This window comes from Alosa pseudoharengus, unplaced genomic scaffold (genome assembly GCF_046254945.1).
Source record: "Alosa pseudoharengus isolate Yale_2024_CS ecotype anadromous, Long Island Sound unplaced genomic scaffold, YU_APseudo_1.1 YU_APseudo_1.1_scf_3, whole genome shotgun sequence".
Taxonomy (NCBI): Eukaryota; Metazoa; Chordata; class Actinopteri; order Clupeiformes; family Clupeidae; genus Alosa; species Alosa pseudoharengus.
In genome coordinates this window covers 27,538,878-27,546,016 of record NW_027468718.1, presented here as the reverse complement: position 1 = coordinate 27,546,016, position 7,139 = coordinate 27,538,878, and positions in this window count along the sequence as shown.

The following is a 7,139-nucleotide window of genomic DNA, read 5'->3' as shown; positions in this document are numbered from 1 at the left end:
GTCCACGCTGCGCAGACGTGCAGCTGGACGTATGAGTGGGCATGAGAGAGGGAGAGAGGGAGAGAGGGGGATACTGAAACTGGCGTCAGCATCGATAGCATCGCTCCTCCGCGGTGGCCGCCTGAAAACCCAGAGCCGTAAAAAACAAAAACATTTGCGGCAATTAAAAAAGGGGGAGTTTCTGAGAAACAGGCTAAAGATAAACACAACGCTGCGGGAAAAGCCGAGCAGACAACATAAAATTAGCAGCAGTTTGGGCCAAATTCCCTTTAATTGTCCTCTGGGACATAAGGCGCTATCAGCAGATCAGGGTGTTGAGTGAGTCTTATCCCACACAAACAGGGCAACCATTAGCTCTCTATTTGCCAATCGCATAATCAAGAGAAGGCCTTACTTATATTCTTTCAACAGTCCAGGGCACACATTGGCACACACAAAATGGGGCAGTTTTCAGATGAAACAAAGAAGAACACAGATACCAAAATGTTAGTAGTTGGTATGTGTTGGCTGTAGACTCAGGACATTTCAAATGTTAAAACAGCAAAGCCATGGTGAATTACCCTCTTATTGCACAACACTGAGCATGTGTGAAGACTGGGGGCATAAGAGTGTAAGTGTTTGCGGCTGGGGATATTCACTGCAGAGGTACAGAGGAACACACAGGAGCCGGATCATTTCAAACAACAGTTCTACTTATTTCAGGGAAACGGTATTCGCATGATCCGACCATTATCTTCCACTAAAATGCCAGTCACTCTACATTCTGTGCACAGTGCCACTGCCTTTGACATGATGGCCACATAATAAAGCATTTACCTGTGCTGTTAAATGATTACGCAAACTTGCACGCAATTAGTGTCCTTTGGCATTGGCGGGGCAGCTCACCAAATGAGCGTTTTGCTAGAGCCACGGCCTTTATGGGAGGCAACTCTAGCTGGGATCAATGGAGTGGCCCCGGCAATACATATCTGCAAATCAGCACGGCCCAGGACACTGGGAGCTCTCCTGTTTCTGCCTTCTTTAAACCAAACACAAAAAAGCAAAGACGTAAAAAAAAACAAGGCTTCTCATAACCACACTGGCAGAGCATCACTGTTCATGGTTTTGATTCCCGAATTGTGCAGCTATAATTGAGAGCGGGGGGATTCCCAGCCGGAGCGCGATTGTGTGGCTGGAGGGAGGTGAAAGCCTGTCAGGTGTACTGTGACATGGCACATTGTCTGGGGAGGCACCGATTGATTTTGGGAAGCCACAGCAGGAGCAGAGGAGATGGGCATTGGGTCGGATTGCTTCTTGGTGAACAATGATGTCGGTTTTATCAGTTGTCATGCCAACCCAGCAAAAGAGAGAGAGAGAGAGACAGAGAGAGAGAGGGAATGGGGACATAAAGGACAGAGAATTGCATGCGAGAGATATTCCATTGGCCCTTGATATCTTTATTTGAAATACCAAAACCATGGAAAGACCATTGGACCGCAGTCTGCCTGCACTGATATTCATGTGTAGCTTAAGCTTTTTCTATTTGCTCCATACATTTCACTGGTGCATTGAAATGCTAATGGACTTAAACCATTACTGGGCTTCTGACACAAATGGAGTTGCCCATGTATGTCACATCCCTATTCACATATGGATTTTGATGCAAATAATTGTAGGGTCTCCTATGAATAAATGCATACATCTGAGCATTCCACTGGAGTGAGTAGTTATTTGGCCACACACAGCCCATTGAGGCCTCTACTCTTTCCTGTGGCAGAATGAATGAATGAATATTGATTTATTGATTTGGCTGCATAAGCAGTTGACCAGTTTCATACAATTATGTGAAGCTGCAGAAAGGGAAGGGTCAGTTGAGTATGCATTCATGAACCCCACTGGTCATGTCAAAATGGTTCCTTTTTGTCATTTACACACATTCATTCTCTCTCTCTCTGTCTCTCTCTCTCCCTGTCTCACACACACACACACACACACACACACACACACACACACACACACACACACACACACACACACACACACACAGACACACACACACACACACACACACACGCTAGACACAAATCCACACAGATACATTCATGCACACACACACATGCATGCACAATCATAGGTGCTCTCTCTCGCTCCCCCTTTACACACACATAACACACATAACACACACACACACTTATGTATGGTGGCAAGCAGACTGACAGAGCTTCCATACCCCCACCCCCATACACACACACGCACACACACACACACACACACACACCCGAATCTGATATTCATCCTTAATTCCAATGTAGTCTACCCACTCGGATACAATGGCTGTCGTCACATAGTCTGGCCTCATTATGTGCTGAGAGAAGGGGGAGAAAAAGAGATTGTACACGAAGATGAGAGCAGGTCTGCAGTCACAATGCACTCATTTAGCTGGCTGTGGGGTTTGGGGTGGAGGAGGTAGATGGGAGGGGGGGCTTTGCCCCTGGATGTTGCAGCCCGGCGCTGGACAGCATCAGCAGGAAGAGCCTCCCTCCTCGACCCTGGAGAGCAGACAGTAGAGAGACAGACCTCCATGGCTGTCATTAGTGTCCCTAGCGCTGCATATAAGGCCTGCTGATGGCCTCAGCACAGCTCAACAGACTCCCCCCCTCTCTCTCTCTCTACATCAGGGACAGTTTGTGTGTGTTCCCAGGAAGGACTAAAGCAGATGGGGTGTGTGGAGGGGATTTCCTTCCTTAATAAAAAATGATTTGACTGACCAGCAGTGACATCATATGCAGATAGAATAATACAAGGGGAACACTTATACTAAGGTGCAGAAAACAACAGTGGTAGAGTTTGTATTTGTTTCTATTTGTGACCCTGTGTCTCAAACTTCCATGTTTAATTTTAATATAATTCTAAAACACTCTTTTTTCTTCAGGAACCCACACAAATGCACTAGAAGGGTCTAACCTCCGATGTACCTCTGGGATACTGGTGCCATTTGAATCCCCCTGGATGGGGGTGTTGACTTGTGCCTGTTAGCATGAGGGCAGGGTGTAGCGTTGCAGCTGTTGACAGGTACTGCATGTAGGCTGACTTTTGAAGGGGGGACTGTTGATGTCCACCATGGGGTCATCACCACCCACCACAGAAGCCCACACAAACCAGACGGAGAGAGGGAGGGAGGGAGCGAATGTCAGGAGCTGAAGGGAATTAGACGGAACAAACAAAAACACAAATGTATACAGTGACTTTAGGTAAGAATCATATAAGGGAACAATGAATGTCAATTCATGGCATAGCATTGCATAGTATTCTCTCCTCTGGATGGTTGTATTTGCCATAATGGCAAACATGAAAAGGTCTATTAGGAGCATGTGTAAGGATTCTAGACATTGAGTATGTTTACATGGACACTAATATTCCGATATTACAGTAACCCCATTAAGACAATATTCCAAATAAGACACCATGTAAACAGCATTTTGTAACTGCTAAGGTCGTAGTCAGGATAAGCAATAAACAAATTAAGACATGGAGTATTCCAATCTCAGTCGCATTATTGAGGTGCATTGTATGCATGCATAAACCTTAATCTCATTCACAGAATCAACCGTCTTTGCTAGTAATAATAAGACTGTGCTGTGTTACATGTAAACGGGAATATGAATGAAATATTCTATCAATAACTCATGTACTGTAAACCCCACAATAGCAATATTATCTTTAGAATATTATTGGAATGTTACTGTTCATGTAAATGTAGTCACTGGTTTAAGGATGCACTATTGTAATTCATTGGATTCAATTCTAATCCAATATACTTTCTGTCAAATTTAATAAATTGTGCCTCACAGTCCTTTGTTCATACACAGTCCTGGCTCGCAAATGTGGAGTAGTCCGGCACAGTCTGAGCCAACAGGTTGCTTCAGGAGAACAAATATTAACAACCTCAAGGATCATTTACAGAATACATTATTTATACAGAATAGAAAGTATGCTCCAATGCAATACATATCCAGACCCGAATCTGACCTTCAACCCCTCTGATGCTGCTGAGCAGCAGTAAGAGCTCCACCATGAGTGTGCTCTGTGAGGCGGTTACTCTGTGGCCTCCTGCCTGCAGGCCCTGAGGGCAGCAGAGAGATCTGACCCTGTGTGTGGGCCTCAGCCTCAGCTCTCTCAGCCCTCTCAGGCCCACTCTGCTCCGCTCAGCTCAGCTCTGAGGAGGAGGCTGCTTCCCAGACGGCAGCTGGGGAGCGTGATGGGGGGGGGGGGCTGCTGGTGGTGGTCGGGTTTAGGTTTGGAGTTGGGGTTGGGGGGGGGGCTCTGTGGTGGAGCTGGCAGGCCTGATTATCAGCAGGGGAGGATGTAGGGAGAGGAGCCCTCAGGGGGTCAGTAAGAGTGTGTGTGTGTGTGTGTGTGTGTGTGTATGTGTGTGTGTGTGTGTGTGTGTGTGTGTGTGTGGCGGGGTGTCTGTGATCTTACAGGCCCAATCAGACCCAGGAGTGGAGCCCGCAGGGGCTGCAGCCTGTTCAACAGTGCAGCACTACACTGCACCACTCTACATCTTGGACACAGAGCAGGTCTCTCTTTCTCTCTCTCTCTCTCTCTCTCTCTCTCTCTCTCCCACACACACACACACACACACGCTCTCTCTTTTTTTCTGTCCCTGCTAGAGGAAGTAGAGGTGTGTATGTGAGGAACAGGGCTTGGCCTGGCCTGCATTGGCGGCCTCCATCGCCTCATCAGCGCCCAATCAGGCCACCACATCGCAGCAGCGGGGAGCGTCTTCCTCAGGACAGGCCTGGAGAGCCGCGCTCTCAGCCCCGCCGAGTGCCAATACGGAGCTCAGCGCTCACAGCAGGGACGCCCGGGGCCCGCGTCACACGCATCGCCACACAGCAGGGAGAGTCCTCAGAGATGTGCACTCACACTCACACACACACACACACACCACTGAGAGCGAGAGATAAGTGGGATTTAGAGATGGCTTATTTTAAAAGCAACATTCTTATGATAGATGATATCCCTACATGCCATGAATAAGCTCTGAACACTATTTCACTGGGCATGTGTGTGTGTGTGTGTGTGTGTGTGTGTGAGAGAGAGAGAAAGGAGCATCAATCTGAACACACACATAGATGTTCCGTGTGCGCCGAGCGGCTCAGGCACCTGCAGTGGCGTCGGTGGTAAATCAGGCTGCGGCGTGGCCCCTCGGCGGGGTCGCACGCGACCGGCTCATCAGGGCCCGCCAGCCGCCACGGCCGTGATGGAGAGCGGGGAGCCTCTTCCGCCAGGGAGGGGTCAGAGCCCGGCCTGATTACACAGCTGCCTGAGCCAGTGGACGGAGGGGGACTGCGTCTTGTCTGCCCACACACGCACATGCACATACAGTGTATGCAGCATAGGTTACATTGTTACATTAATTTGTACAAAATGGGGGCGCTGTGGCGCAGCAGGCTACAGCGCCCGTACCATATACGGGTCCGAGTGCCCACGGGGACCCAGGTTCGAATCCGACCTGCGGTCATTTCCCGATCCCACCCCATCTCTCTCTCCCACTTGCTTCCTGTCTCACTCTCCACTGTCCTGTCCAGATAAAGGCAAAAGCCCCAAAAAAGAAAAAAGAAATAATTTGTACAAAACACAGAAACAGTAGGCTACATGCAAAAAAGGACAAAACATTCATGTACTCATGTTTGTTTATTCAGGTAGCAGACCTTGGCAACCCAAAGCGGATTAAGGTCCCCTTGTTCTACTAGCTGAAAAAAATATACACATCTCACAACACAAACAAACAGCGGAGAGACACATACAGTCCACATCCTTGCTGCTTTAAAAGTTTCACTCTTGGGGACATAAACAGTCTGACTCATTGGTCCCATTGGTCAGTCACAGCGGACGTTGTTTGCCCAGTCAACTTTCAGTGACGTCAAAGTGTTGTGTCTGCTTAAGCCCAACAAACCATAGCAATGTGTCTCTGTCTGGGTATGTCTCAGGCAATCAGTGTGAAATAAAATGGTGTTTTCATTCACAAAAGACGGGGGGCCCAGAAAGTTTTCTCTCCTTTGTCCTTTTTAGTCAGGGGTTAAAAAGTGTCTCTCTTACTCCTGGGAGTGGAGCCTGGGAGAACAATGTGGGAATACAGACAGGAAACGGCACATGTTTCTCTCTCTCTCTCGTTCTCTCTCTCTCATACATACAATCACATGCATATGAACACACACATACTTACCCTTTCTCTCTCTCTCTCTCTCTACTCTCTCATATATACACACTCACATGCACATGCACACACACATACTTACCCTCTCTTTCTCTCTCTCCCTCTCTCTCTCACCCTCTCTCTCTCGCTCCATTTTTAACATTTCTGCAATGACTCCAGAAAAAAGCTGCATCTTCACAGGCCATTTCACACAGCAACATCATCAATCACTGTAGACAGGCGGGACTGCACCTTCTCTCCAAGTCCTTTGTTTCACATCGTCTGGTTGACCTCGAAAATTCTTAGGCGATGAAGACGCACACAATCAAACAGTATTCTTGGACACTGCTAAAAAAAATAAAAGGGAGAAGAAAACACAAGCAAACATTGGATTTCAGACTTTTCATTGGACAGATGCAATTGCAGTTGCGTTGACTGGTATTTGCCCTTGACTGTGCTGCTCTGATGGCCCAATGTGTTATGCTGGACAAAAGTCTACAAAGACTTTTCCTGTTTCCTTGCTAGACACTGGAACCAGTGCTGCCGCACTGGACCAGGGCACATCCCCCAGCATGCATCAGGGCTAAAATTATGCAATTCCAAGCCTGAATGACACCCAAAAGATAATGGTGAAACGTACACATTACCTTACTACCACCGCTGGGAAATTGCTACCTTCAAGTAGTAAATGCTCTTGATAATTCATAGCATCCCCCATAAACACATACATTTCTCATAATGAGGTTCAGTTAAGTGGCGGGAAGAGCTTGTGGTCTGTGGTTTGGCAATAGCTGTAACTCAGGGACCTGATTGGTCCACATGAAGTTGTATTAAAAGGTACTATTGGACAGTGGACAAAGAAAACGGACACTTCCATATGTGGTAGATCCTTTGGATTGTTTATTTTTCAGTAGTACTGACCAGTTCCTCATTTAGTTGATAGATTTATTTCTCTTGC